The following is a 9,090-nucleotide window of genomic DNA, read 5'->3' as shown; positions in this document are numbered from 1 at the left end:
GATTGATAAATCAGAAAAGTATAACCAGAACAGTTTATTTCCAAAAAAAACTCATTAGTGAACATTTTCCAGATGAAGCTGAGATGGTGTCCTAAGGTTTTGTTGTTGTTTCACACCGACGACGAACGCCAAAAAACCTGCGACCCGGCAGAAAGGCATCGCAAATCGAACTGGCTCAACTGTCAGCGAGACAATCCAATATGATTCCGTATGAAAATTGTAACCACAATCATTATAAATAGTAAAATTCTAAACAAGTTGTCAAGAAACAGACATGATGTTAACTTTATGATGCCTTGTTTGGTTTTGCGCCAATATGCGTAATTTAAAAAAAACATAGCAACACCTTTTAAAAGAGTACAGGGTTGCACAAACAAAGCGAATTCAGTGACCTTCAACTTAGTTAATGTAACCATGTTAATTTGGTAAATTTGCCTTAATTACCTAATATAATATTCAGAACGACGATTGCGCTTTAAATGAACCATCCATAGAATATCCAATCCCCGATTTTTTACACGCGAAAAAAAAGTTAGAACAATGTTTTAGTCGCAAAAATTACCGATTTGATCAAATTGACTTCTGCAAATTCAAGAATAATCTAGACATCCAAACAAACCCCTGGAAATTGGACGCTCTAGAATGACGGCGACGATTTATTAATGGAACAATACTGAAACAGTTTTAAAAAGAGTTTTTTTTTAAGAAGTCGTACATTGTTGTTATGCTTTTGTATTTTTTTTTTTCAATTTCCCAGAAACACCCATAAATCGCATGCCAAACATGAATTAAGTGACTTTCTTTTTAGATAATGTTACCAAAGTAATTTGGTTTGATCGACATTACACCATTATTCCAAACGACAATTGAGCCATCCATTGAATATCCGGTCCCAGTCATTCATTAGAATCGAAAACCACCATGACACTTCTAGTCGTACTCGTTTGGTCAATACTCTACTCGCCCGTAGCGACAATATTTACGAACGAGTCTTTTAAAGACGAACTGGATCCATCGTATCGCAGACTTTCCACTTGCCGCCCAGGAACGATCGTTCGTGGCCATATTTACAGCTTGAAGGAGGACAACAGTGGCCATAATCCGTTTAACCTTAGAAACTCGAAAGTACAGGTTGGGTTTGAAGAATGTCAGTATTTGGAAATGCACTGCAAGTTTGAAATTATAACTTTTAAGGTTAGAGAATGCTGTCCTGAAGAAGAGATGGAATCGATTGATGTAGAATATAATGAAACTGGTGTTCGAAAAACTACGTGGGGAATTGATAATTTCTGGTATAGACAAAAAAATCAGTACACATTAATTCAGGGTGTTGTTGACCGTGGAAACGGTTGGAAAAATGTTGGAAAGGTGATAGTTCATGATGATATGAAGGGTCGCTATGAGAGAATGGAAAATTGTACAGTTTATAACAGATTTGTTGTGGCAAGATTTGCTATCCCTATGACTTTTACTATTGTAATGGTTCTGCTTGGTGGATTTATGACCTTGGTGATTGCAGGTATGATTTTTGGTAACTTTTTTATGCTAGGGAGTAACGAAATTACTGAAATGACAAATTATGTTCGTGTAACAAATACTGTCAAGGAATCTTCTTGTTCACCCAAGCAAAAACTAGATACAGATGTAAAACAGAATAATTCAACGATAAATATAGAATAAAAACTACTCCTTGAAAATCGAAGTAACATCAGATTATCAAAAAAAAAAATATGAAAAATAAAATAAATAAAGCTGATGTTATAAGAATCTTATTTAGATGAATAAAACAGTTTATGCCTAATCTCTAACGAATCCAACATTGTGTTTTCTAAAACCTTCGTCTCTTATACTGCTTTTGCGGTCATATTTGAATGCCAACCTGAAAATGAAGAAAATTACAATTTATTACAATTGTATCACAAATTTTTATTTCATCTTAAAAATGTTTTTATTTTAAATTTGAAAAAACGAAACTATTGGCACTACGCCCCCCGGGGCATGGCCTTCCCTCTAACGTGGGATTTCTGCTCCAGCGCCTCTGATGAGACAGGAGAAACCGGGACCGACGTTTTACTTCACCATCCGATAGAAGCTCAGTGGATAAGGCGGGAATCGAACCCGCGTCTCATAGCATCATCGGGATCGGCAGCCGAAGCCGCTACCCCTGCGCCACGAGACCCCCCAAATTTGAATAGTTTCTCAATAGGAAATTAAACATAGATTTTTTTTAAATTTTATATGAAATGAATTCATAATTGAATTGATTTTTTCATGTTAAAACACATTTTATTTCGGAATCCCAAAATGAGAAAAAGTGATTGCAGGTAGGCTGTTTGTAATTTTGTTTCGTGTTATTTGAATTTAATTATTGCAGATTGCAAAGATTTTTAGACAATCGAGCAAGTTGTTGCTCTTCACAAATGTGCACACCTCAAACTACAGCAGAGAAAACAACTGTCTAAGACACAAACCTCAAAGCTCTGCTTCAAATCAGTGATAGCTTTTATCCTGGACACTCACCACAGTAGGCAAGCGGGACGGAGAGGGGGTGCACAGCAAAAAATCCGATGGTAAAATCGCATGCAAAAGCATGCACATCACCTTGGTCAAAATAAACACTTAAAATTACACACATGTATGTACAAAAAAAACGTGTAATATTACACAAATCCTTATTTTGAAACCAGGCATAGGTATCGAATTGGTTATCATGTCAAAGTCGTCAATGTAAATAAAAACAAGCAAAATAAAATGCTGAAAAAAACAGTTTTATTAACACAACAATACAATGCATTTCGAAGAAATTTATTCCCACCGACATTAATCCAACTGAATGAGCATTTTTCTTCTTAAGAGGTCGTTAAAAAGTTTCACTTTTTCACTCGTCCTGGATACCGATTTTGATCGAGCAGTCTCCGACGGGGAGGCGCGAAGTCCTCATCTCGACGACTTTCCAGCTTGGCCGGAAGCCCACCGCGAGCTAACCTTCATTCGACACCATGCGGCGCCGATGGACTGCTTTGGGAAGATGTCCAGCTTCCGACTATTTCGCGCCTTGAAGTCAACATGGCCAACTTGTTTCGATAGTGGTGCAATTCTGAGAAATAAAATGCAAATAAATAAGAGAGAATGATTAGAGATTAATGTAGAAGATGGAGAAGAGGCAAGGAAAACGTCAATCTTCACTTTTTTGCTTGTGCACATACATGATTTGTTACGTTTCAACGCCGAGCGTGCAGCTTCCGGGGCAAGTCCACGTCCCGACGACGTTGCAGCTTGGCCGGAAGCCCACCGGGAGCTAACCTTCATTCGACACCATGCGGCGCCGATGAACTGCTTCGGGGAGATGAGCGTGCGGCTTCCGGGGAAATTCCACATCCCGACGACGTTGCAGCTTGGCCGGAAGCCCACTGGGAACTCATCTTCGTTCGACACCATGCGGCGCCGATGGACTGCTTCGGGGAGATGAGCGTGCAGCTTCCGGGGAAATTCCACATCCCGACGACGTTGCAGCTTAGTCGGAAGCCCACCGGGAGCTCATCTTCCCGGTCAAGTTTTGTCCAGCAGATTTGAACCGGGTATGATGCACGACCTGGAGGTTGGGGGAATTTACTTCTGCGGTTGTTTAGTTGTCAGTTCTGAGCAAGGCCTCGCGAGGGTTTTGGTGTCGGTGATCATATTTACCTTTGGCGTCCGTCTGCAGGTGTTTAGCTGTCACGTACCGAGTTCGCCGGTTTCAGGAGGACGCTCCGAAGCCCGTTCGTGTTATGTCCGAAAGATTTGAACCGGGACTGATGCACGGCCTGGAGGTTGGGAGAACTTACTCCGTCTCGCGGTTGAAACTCTAAGAAAAAAAAAACAAAGAAAAAGGTCGTTTTGAAGTTTGCGCGAGGTGTTTTTGTTTTTGTTGATCATTTTTACCTTTGGCGTCCGTCTGCAGGTGTTTAGCTGTCACGTACCGAGTTAGCCGGTTTCAGGAAGACGCTCCGAAGCCCGTTCGTGTTGTGTCCGGAAGATTTGAACCGGGTATGATGCACGGCCTGGAGGTTGGGAGAATTCACTCCTGCGGTTGTTTAGTTGTCAGTTCTGAGCAAGGCTTCGCGAGGGTTTTGGTGTTGGTGATCATATTTACCTTTGGAAGAGTCGATGAATGGCTTCCGCGAGTAAGTTGACAATCTGGGCATTTCCACCGGCAACGACCGTCAGCGGCTGTCTGCGGCTGTTTAGATGTCACGTACCGAGTCCGCCGGTTCAGATCGACGCTCCGAAGACCAGTCGTGTTTTGTCCGACAGATTAGAACCGGGTATGAGGCTCACTCCTGCGGGTGTTTAGCTCTCACCGCTCTCACTCACCATTTCGGGCAACTCGAAATACGATCGCGATGCACCTGACAGAAGGAAACTGATGGCACTGGGATTTTATGAGATCTGTCAAAGTCGGCTAAATGAATTCGTCGATAATTTTACACGAAAATTGACAGTAAAACTTGTGTACAAGGTTGCGTTGAATATTGTATCGAATGTACAGCAAATATTACACGTTTAAGTAGTTATGGGTGTTAGTTTTTATTTTAAGGATTGGGGATCAAATAAGCATGTAATATTACACAAAATAAAATACATGCAGGTGTATTACATGCAGGCACTTTACTACTTTTTTTGCTGTGTGTGCATTCTGAAGTGAGCAACTCTCTACGAAATCGGCCGATTTCGACCATTTTTATTTTTTGTATTTTTTTATTTGACTCAAACTTTGTGGGGGCCTTCCCTATGACCAAATAAGCTATTTTGCGTCGTTGGTTCACCCATACAAGTCTCCATACAATTTTGGCTGCTGCCCATACAAAAATGGTATGTAAATATTCAAACAGCTGTAACTTTTGAGTGAATTTTTTTGATCAATTTGGTGTCTTCGACAAAGTTGTAGGTATTGTTGAGGACTTTTGTGAAAAAATAGGTTGAAAATGCTAAAGGCAAAAAGTATGGGTTTATTTTTGCACAATAATTTATCTTATGTGATTCTTTTCAGAAAACTGAATTATTAAAAAGCTTCGTGCTTACGACGGATAAAATCTTAATGAACGATTATTTTATCAGAATCATCAATTACAAATAACAACATAAAAAATAAAGATGAAGGAAAATATCACAAAAACAAAAATATAATATATATATAAAAGATAATTATTATCTTGAAAATTTTGTTGCAATAGAAATGCTTTATAAACTGATAAGTCAAACTCAAAATACGTTTTTTTCAGGAATCGGAGTACGAAGATTTATGATTAAATCAAAGGCAATGAATTAGTTAAATAAATATAAACTCGGTAAGTAGCATTATTGATATTCTTCATTCATCTTTTTTATTTTTTTTTCTTCATAACTTATTTTTATTAGGTCCTTTTAGGTGCTGTGACCAGGTTAGGACCGAGGATCAATAGTACAAAAATAATAAATAATGAAATAAAAAACCGTAATTGAATAAGATGATTATTTGCTCGTGCCATGTGTCAGCAGGTGTGCGATCACGTCAATCTGTTCCTCGGGTGTCTTGCACTGGCTCAAGCGAACTCATTCATCTTTTTTATGTATGCAACATTTACTTACGTTCTTTTTTTCAGTTTATAGCAGAACATGAATTTCTTATTAAGTCACTAATAAATTTAATATGTCTATTTGCAGCAAAAATGTTAGCTTTGTGTAAATTCTGTGCCCAACCAACAGAAAAATAACTAAATCTGAGACCGTTGTAGATGATGACTTATCGGATGATTTCATAATAATGGTAGTGAATACAACTATTAATTTTATACAAAATAATAAAAATATAAGCTTAAAACTTTGGGAAAATTAAACTCGGTTTATATTTTTCAAGAATTCATGTTAAATGAAGCATCTTTTTAAGTTTCTTTTACAACATTTTCAATATGTTTTTTTAATTATTTTTTTTAGATTTATTCGGAGTAATAATTTTAAACATTAATCAAACTTAACATATTTCATAAAAACAGTTTGAAAAAAAAAGTTTTGTTCTTAAACTTATTACTAGTAATTCATTACTTCATGAAAAAATAGTATAAACAGTTAAGATTTTAGCCAGAATAAATGCGAATATAAAACACCCAGCATTTGTTTTCGGCAGTATTACAAAATTTAATGCAAATTCAATAAAAAAAATGTTGCTGACAACAGCTGATATTGATTACATGTACGAATATTTTTGTGTATTCAAGTAAGACATTAGTTGAAAATATAGCTAGAAATTCAGCCCAGCCGGTATCGTTAGATATTTAAAGAAAAAAATATCGACACTAGCATTGATTTTGTTTAATAAAGCAATGTTTTGCATGCAAAAATATTTCGGTTCATGCAACAACAAAATTGCTGTAAAATAGTTGAAAATTAGGATCCAGCCTGTTTTTTTCTACAGAATTTCCCACAATATTTCAGCTGAAAACAACAAATTTTATTTAATTTTCTCAAAAAAATATTCTTGCAGTCGACTGCTAGAAATTTTTTGACCATTTAACCAACAAAAATGGCAATTCCAATTTTTTTTAGTTACTTTTAGTAAGTGATGGTCAGCAATTTCGGGTTAAACAAATCAACAATCGATTGTTGAAAAACGTTACTTAATCCACCTTAAGGTGGTTGGTACCTTCCTCACATTCATGTTGTATTTTAGGTTGTATTTTCAAATTAATTTAAGAGCTTTTTTTATTTTTTTCATAATTATTGTTTTCTTTAGAACAGCAATTTTCAATTCTTTTTTAACCAAATCTCCAAAATAAAGCAGAAAGGAGGGCTGTAATTAAATTTAAAAGTGCTGATCTGGGTGATGAATAGAGAGAATGCGTAACGTGATTTTCGAATGATCCCACTTTGTTTACATCTACAAAGTAGGAGTCTGTTCAAGCTCAAGCATGACTTTTTTCTTTCTGGTAAATGAGCTGTTTTATAATCAGTGTCAGTGGCTTTATTTTGTCTTGTTTTTGACTTTGTAGTTTCAATCGGTAAGGAGATGTTTTTCTTTTATACGGGTGACGAAGAACTGCGGCGAGAGTGTCATTCTGCGATGTCGCAGATAAATTCCCTGGCTGATTTTGGAATCCTGCAGCTTTTCCAGCGAAAAAACATCGCTAATTCTGGATGGAACGCAACGCAGCTTCTGGATGGAACGCATCGACTCCATAAACAATTTCAATTCATATTTATAAAAATGACTATCTCGCCTTCAACTTTCTCAAGATTTCTGGACTGCAACTCCAGCCAAAAAAACTACTTTTAATGATCGATAACAATACATTCTACTTTTGACGAACAGTAAATTGGTTCCACTTTGACAGTTCGAAATTGAGGCCGTTTTGCGAACCACTATTCAACACCCAGGTGCTGATATGCCAACATTAGGTGCACGATGGAATTGTATGCTGCCTCCTAGTCTTAGTAAACAATGTCTTATGAGTTGTATATTTCAGTAAAAAGTTCGTGTAAATCTTTGTCGAAACAAAATGATGTATTCAGCATCATAATTAATAAGCAATTCTCTGAGTTTTCGGTCATTCGATTTTTTTTGTATTTTTCAATCCAGCTGAAACTTTTTTGGTGCCTTCGGTATGCCCAAAGAAGCCAATTTGCATCATTAGTTTGTCCATATAATTTTCCATACAAATTTGGCAGCTGTCCATACAAAAATGATATGTGAAAATTCAAAAATCTGTATCTTTTGAAGGAATTTTTTGATCGAGTTGGTGTCTTCGACAAAGTTGTAGGTATGGATATGGACTACACTGAAAAAAAATGCTACACGGTAAAAAAATTTTGGTGATTTTTTATTTAACTTTTTGTCACTAAAACTTGATTTGCAAAAAAACACTATTTTTAATTTTTTTTATTTTTTGATATGTTTTAGAGGACATAAAATGCCAACTTTCCAGAAATTTCCAGAATAGGCAAAAAATCTTTGACCGAGTTATGATTTTTTAAATCAATACAGTTTTTTTCAAAAAATCGAAATATTGGTCGCAGAAATTTTTCAACTTCATTTTTCCATGTAAAATCGAATTTGCAATCAAAAAGTACTTTAGTGATTTTTTGATAAAGAGCACCGTTTTCAAGTTATAGCCATTTTTAGGTAACTTTTTTGAAAATAGTCGCAGTTTTTCATTTTTTTAAATTAGTGCCCATGTTTGCCCACCTTTGAAAAAAATATTTTTGAAAAGCTGAGAAAATTCTCTATATTTTGCTTTATTGAACTTTGTTGATGCGACCCATAGTTGCTGAGATATTGCTATGCAAAGGCTAAAAAACAGGAAAATTGATGTTTTCTAAGTCTCACCCAAACAACCCAACATTTTCTAATGTCGATATCTCAGCAACTATAGGTCCGATTTGCAATGTTAAAAAATGAAACATTCGTGAAATTTTCCGATCTTTTCGAAAAAAATATTTTAAAAATTTAAAATCAAGACTAACATTTTAAACGGGCCAAACATTCAATATTACGCCCATTTGAAATGTTAGTCTTGATTTTAAATTTTTGAAAATATTTTTTTCGAAAAGATCGAAAAATTTCACGAATGTTTCATGTTTTAACATTGTAAATCGGACCTATAGTTGCTGAGATATCGACATTAGAAAATGTTGGGTTGTTTGGGTGAGACTTAGAAAACATCAATTTTCCTGTTTTTTAGCCTTTGCATAGCAATATCTCAGCAACTATGGGTCGCATCAACAAAGTTCAATAAAGCAAAATATAGAGAATTTTCTCAGCTTTTCAAAAATATTTTTTTCAAAGGTGGGCAAACATGGGCACTAATTTAAAAAAATGAAAAACTGCGACTATTTTCAAAAAAGTTACCTAAAAATGGCTATAACTTGAAAACGGTGCTCTTTATCAAAAATTCACTGAAGTACTTTTTGATTGCAAATTCGATTTTACATCGAAAAATGAAGTTGAAAAATTTTTGCGACCGATATTTCGATTTTTTGAAAAAAATCAGTATTGATTCAAAAAATCATAACTCGGTCAAAGATTTTTTGCCCATTCAGGAAATTTCTGAAAAGTTGGCATTTTATGTCCTCTAAAAC

General features: G+C 35.7%; 1 long non-coding RNA gene across 3 annotated transcripts; it reads right to left on the bottom strand.

Moving 5' to 3' along the window:
• Nucleotides 1-2,557: 2,557 nt before the first annotated feature.
• LOC128093507 (uncharacterized) lies at nt 2,558-4,654 on the bottom strand. 3 transcript variants are annotated; one of them, XR_008212545.1, is made up of 5 exons: nt 4,133-4,654; nt 3,922-4,063; nt 3,685-3,844; nt 3,207-3,615; nt 2,558-3,097 (listed from the first exon to the last, which is right to left on the bottom strand). It is a non-coding gene; the product is annotated as an uncharacterized LOC128093507 (long non-coding RNA). The 3 variants fall into 3 exon arrangements; XR_008212546.1 differs by having other exon boundaries at nt 3,207-3,592; XR_008212544.1 differs by having other exon boundaries at nt 3,207-3,844.
• Between the last annotated feature and the right edge of the window lie 4,436 nt (nt 4,655-9,090).

This window comes from Culex pipiens, chromosome 3 (genome assembly GCF_016801865.2).
Source record: "Culex pipiens pallens isolate TS chromosome 3, TS_CPP_V2, whole genome shotgun sequence".
In the NCBI taxonomy this organism is placed as follows: domain Eukaryota; kingdom Metazoa; phylum Arthropoda; class Insecta; order Diptera; family Culicidae; genus Culex; species Culex pipiens.
The sequence above is the reverse complement of the archived record's forward strand: the minus strand, read 5'-3'. Positions and strand labels throughout refer to the sequence as shown.